Consider the following 5,564-nt stretch of genomic DNA (forward strand, 5'->3'; position numbering starts at 1 on the left):
AGCTTTGCAGATCCTTCTCTTTTCAGCTCCTCTGTAAGTTGGGGTGCTTCTTCTGTAATTTTTTTAAGCTTTTCCATGTGTAATGAGATTGCAGACAGCTGTTAGTAATCACCCTATTATAGTCATCCATGAATAACAGGATTGTTTGCTAAAGTGTTGTCGTGGAGTGCCTCTTGGATCTGTGTGTTGCTCCAAGTATAATGTGAACCTGTTGACTAAGGAATTTATTACTTTCAAGTCAATTTGGGCAAACTTGGTTTTGCAGCCAACCTCTTTTATAAAGAAAATACTCTAAGGAGGTATTTCATAATGCTTTAAACATGATAATTTTATGCTAAACACTCAATTGCAAAATGTGATGGAAGTCTGCTCCTTCCTGTTAAAATATTCACACTATGGATAGCCAGTGCTCACAGCAAAGACTGGATCTTTAACCTAACAGATAAAAATATTACAGAGATCTTGTTTGAGTTTGTATGTGTGTTTTTCTTTGGTCCTTTCAATGGCAGTATTGAATCTGATGAGCGTAACTATCTCCTTAACGTTGTGGGGGACTTTTTGCCAAGTCTGCCCAACATAATAAATGTCCCTTTGCCTCAGCCTCTGCGATTTCTTTAATAAATGCAGTGTCAGCGTGCAGATTTTAGGAAGGAGAATGTAGAGGGGCAACCCCTGAGTCTGGGTAACTGTTTTAACAGAAGACTGGGGGACAGAGAGCCGCCGGGCTGCTGTCAGTGTCCTGCCGCAAGAGAGGCTGAGCCCAGCACGTTTTGGAAAGTGACTATGTGGAGCTGCCAATAAGTTGCAAGTTTTTGTTGTATAAGCGAATAGTTGTCCAAATAAGCCAGGGACCTGACGCCTGCTTGGCTCCTGGCATCTACCAGGGAGAAATGGGAACATGGGAGCTGAGTGTGGGATCAGGCACCAAGAGGAGGTGTCTGAGGTACCCGTTCCCCTCACTTAAGTATCTCCTTTTATTGTCTCTTTTCTTGAAATAGAAAATTTAGAGGAACCCTGCTATGATTTCTCGTATGAGGAAATCAAGGCATTTTTAGTATAGTATCTCTGACTGAATGCCCATCAAGCAAATTTCATAACTGATTTGGGAATGGAAACTGCATTATTTCTTCCAGCTTCCAGCTGTGATGTACCATAGCATTCTTGAGAGTCAGGACTGAAAATGATTACCTCGTCTCCTCATGAACATAGTGTTTGTCACAAAAGGGCCAGAAAGCATTTTTCTTTTTACCAGTCTGTGTAGCACAGGTTCAGGATTGAATTAATGAGTGTTGTGCATAAAGTTTTTGTTCTATAGCTGGAGAATTAAACTGCTTTAGAAGTTTGCATAGAGCTTTGTTGCTTCTCTCGTTTATTCCAGTTGAGAAGGAGGAAATAATTTGAAGGTGTTTGGAAGAAGAGGAAGAGGGTTTATTGGACACATTTTAAAGAAGAGCTTGCTTGCTGATAAATCTTGAGTCAGTCTTACATATATGCATTCCTATCTTCACCCAGTCTTGAAATATGCATTCAGATCAGCGAAATAGTCATTGACTCATCTTCTGGCAAGTATTAGTAAATATGAAGCATATGGAGCAAGGATAATACCTTTCTTTAAAATCCACAAGCTTATATGGACTTGAGGTGAACTTGTTTGAACATGCACTTTCTCTGAGCAAAGAATTATGGTATAAAACTAAAGGGTTAATCACTTTCATATGCTAGAAAGCTTAGGTTCTGATTTAATTTGTTTTATTAACAAGCTTTTTTCCTTCTTTCAAGTAGAAAAATCTAAATAGTTTAGCAAGAAAATAAATTAGAGAACATAATTCAGGAGCCATGGTATATTTTGTGCAGTGCATGTGATTGTAAGGGCTACAGCTTTGACCAGACATCTTCAGACATCAAACTGCTGCATCTCTCTGATATGCTGTTTGATGTACATATTGATGTGCAGTCTGATTGCTCCTCTCTGATGTGCAATTTCCCTTTCCTAAATTAAATAATTTAAAGGCTACTGAAAAGCTATTCCCATTGCCTCTGCTGTTTGTTTACGTCTTAGAGTCTGTTCGTAACACGTCTTAAACAAATTGTAGGAGTTTTAGGACCACTGCATGAAGACTGTCCTGACATTATCAGTGAATTCTGCAACATGTGTTATTAATGCTGCATGTACCCCATGATGGCCTGGAGAATCTGATAAGGACCTGTCTGTTAGAGAGGTGGGAAGAAATTAAGCTGAGCTAGGTCTGAGCAGCCTGATAGCATCCAGAGGTACTGCTGGCCAATCGTTAACATAAAACATAATTTAAGTTCATTTCAGTAATGTCTGCAAGTTCAGAAGGTTCAGGTACTGTGTCGTTATTTTTAAAGGAAAGGCTACATCTATTTAGTGGACTAATTTTATTGCTTTACATTGGGTCTGAGATACTTGTCCTATAATATATCTAAAGCTTGAGAAGATGGAGTGGTTTGGGTTTTTTTTAGATTTTTCCAACTTAACTCTGAAATTAAAAACAGTTTTGTCTTTTTATCACGCAAGCAATCATGTGTTGCTTGTTACACAGAGTAACTGCCTCTTTCAAAGGGTAAACATTTATTTGCTGTATTATCAAAACCATTATTTCAGTTACAGTATGCAATTCCTCCTGGCGTTTCTGTGGCGCCCTCACCGTGGCAACCGGAAGCTTCAAAAACACTTTTTTTTTTTTAAAAACAAAACAGTTGAGATACATTTTGTTATTTTTACTGATGTAAGAAAAAATTGGAGTAGTCCAATTTATGTATAAAGTGGTGAGCTGAACAGCTGAAATATGTAAACGTCAAAATGCCTGGTTATTGGAATTTAAATTCCCGGTTTATGTTTTGAATTTGCCAGAGAAAGTTTTGTGTGGCTTGTCAAGACCCATTGAATGTGTGCTTGTTATTTTTATGCATAAAACACAGTTATTTGGAGCTTGTATGGTTTTAAGTTGAGCAGTTTGCTGGCAGGATCTCGTCGTGCTTTGCTTTAATTTCATGTTGGGTATAGAGGGTGCCTACCCATCCGTCGTGGCTCTGCAGGGTGTTTGGGGTGATTCTGGCTCGGTGCTGCCACATGAGGGCACTGATTGAGCTCCAGCCATCCCGATTGCAAAATCAGCTAGGGTTAAAAGTGTGCTTCTCTCCCATGCCTCTCTTCCTTCCTGCCTTGTACTTGCACACATGCCCCTGCCTCCCACGCTGGCTTGGTCTTGCCCAAAAGAGTGGGGAGATAACAGTCCTGCTTAGCAACTCCTCTATTCAGAGGTCTGCCTTAGCATGCAGCATGAGGCAGATTTTTCTTCTCAAAAACAAGCAAACCCACCCACACTTGACTTTTTTTTTTTCTGGCTATGTTATTTTCAAACCATCAGGACAGAGATGAAGGATGGCTTGATTTATTTTTCCCCCAGCTTTTGCAATTGTCTGGCTTGCTTTATTGTGTATCGAGTGAACGTGCAGTATTTTCACACCACCACTCCCTTTTGAGGCAGTTTATTTTCTTAAAATATCAAAGTCCTTTCAGTTCCTTACAAGTTTCAGCTTCCACTGCTCTTTCCCCACAAGTTCAAAAGCCTTGCAGTCCCTTCAGGAGCATCACCCTTTGGCCAGGAAGGGCTCACAGCCTTGTATATCCCCAGGGGACCTCCTCACTGGGCCAGCCTCTCACATTGCAGCTCCCTCGTCTGGCTTTTGTCTTCTCTGACATCTTCATGACTTCCTGCAGGGGAGTCGTGACCCTCCTCTCATCACAATGGGTTTTTTAATTGCATGCTTTCGTAATACGACCTGTGCAGCGTTTCATTCACCAGGGGAGATGAGCTCAACTTGGCACATCATTTAAGACAAATCAGAAAATGTCTTTTAAAAATCCCTTCTGAGCCATGACAATATCCCACTGAGCCTGAGCCGGGCAAGTTCAGCATTTTAAGTGCAGGGGAATGTGTGCTTAGGGTAATGCTGTGTTAATTTGAGGCCATCCACTAGATCTCTCTGAGAAACCAAGAAATCCCATTGCTTAAATTCCATTTCTGTAGCTGTGACAGTGCAGGGTCAGTTCATATCCGTGTTCTGACACGCACCAGCGCTGCAAGTGCAATCGAGAGTTATGTGCTGTTCCCTGCTTTGTTATGTTAAAAATGAAAGTTACCTTTAACTCCTCTCTTATTTCCATATTGCCGCTTTCCTTTTAGTTTGTACTGTGGTTTTCATTAGATATAAATGCCAACAGTCTCCAAATCGATTTTTTTTTTCCATCCATATTTCTCATCTTCCTTCTAGTTGTTAACTGCTTGGGTTTAGCTTTTTGTCATCTTAGGGGGTGTCTGCAGATCCTGTTATAGTTTTGGCACCATGTTCTTTAGATTATTCAAATCATTTAGCAATCAGATCCATCTTCCTTTGCCTGATGACTTTCCTATGGTCCTCTATGTATTTGAAGTTGCTCATTGTAAATAACACTCTAATCTGAATTAATTCCTTCGGTAAGTGATATGCAGATAGAAAATAAAATGCACTGTAACAAAATCCACTGTTTTTCTTTCATTCATTAGTTTTGTAAATTCTGTCCAATAAAGGCATCAGGTTGGTCTGGCGAGAGCAGGAAGAGAGGTTTCCATTGCAGTACAAGTAATGAATAACAATTATAAGGACTTTCTTAGCTCTGTTTTTTTTTGGCTGTTAAATAATCCTTTGGTTTAGTACAAGCTCTTAACAGTGCCTGGAAAATCCCTGACTTTTCTCCTTGGCTGCATACAAAACACCCTGCATGAGCTCTGCCCGTAGTCTGTCCTGGTGCATCACCACATGTGTTCCCACTTTGTCTGCTCTTGCGCCTACTGAAAAACTGCTTAATTATGCTCATAAACGTGGTGTAGGACCCCTGATAAACTGAAATCTGATCTCATCTAGCATTTTAAATTTCGGTGGTTGTATTCCATCCAGCAAGATGCATAGCGTGGCTTTACTCTTCGAGAAAACCCAAGAGAGGGACCCAGGCCCCCCATTTCAGCAGTGACTCTGTGAGCACGGGGATCAGTGGCGCTGGGGCTTCAGGAGCTGGCTGTGCTGAAGATGGGCTTTGAAAAGTTCAGTGCTTCAGGTCCTGCTTCAGTCATAGGATATCTCTAGCTGGTTATTGCAGGAGTACAGACGCTGCCTCGGCATGTACCAGGTCAGAGAAGCCAGAAAAACCGGCACAGGCTGAGCCCCGTATGGGACCAGTTTGCTGTCAGTCAAGTCACTGAATCCAGCCCAGAAACCCATATGCTTCACTGCGAGTGAAGAGTTTATTATAACTTTACCTAATTCCCCATATTTAATACTGAGCCTCTTTCTTTCTGTCTTAACGCAGAAGCCCACCTCTTTTTCCTGGCGTTACCAAACACTTTTTGTGACTCTTATCTTCTCCCCACCAGCCTTAACTCACTGGCGGTTTTTTTGTGGCCAACTCCACCCTTCACTTAGGGCACCGGTTGTTTGTATCTAAACTCCAGTCTTGAAACAGCCTGTTATGAAGCCATATCGGCTGGTTTGGGGAAGGGCTT

At 41.2% G+C, this 5,564-nt stretch overlaps 1 protein-coding gene across 1 annotated transcript in view; it reads left to right on the forward strand.

Moving 5' to 3' along the window:
• ADD3 (adducin 3 (gamma)) overlaps nucleotides 1-5,564 on the forward strand; it is a gene marked incomplete at its 3' end in the record, with an annotated part of 27,354 nt that overhangs the window by 6,295 nt on the left and 15,495 nt on the right. The gene's annotated exons all lie outside the window — the stretch shown is intronic.

Source organism: Mesitornis unicolor, unplaced genomic scaffold (assembly GCF_000695765.1).
Source record: "Mesitornis unicolor isolate BGI_N332 unplaced genomic scaffold, ASM69576v1 scaffold50318, whole genome shotgun sequence".
Classification (NCBI taxonomy): domain Eukaryota; kingdom Metazoa; phylum Chordata; class Aves; order Mesitornithiformes; family Mesitornithidae; genus Mesitornis; species Mesitornis unicolor.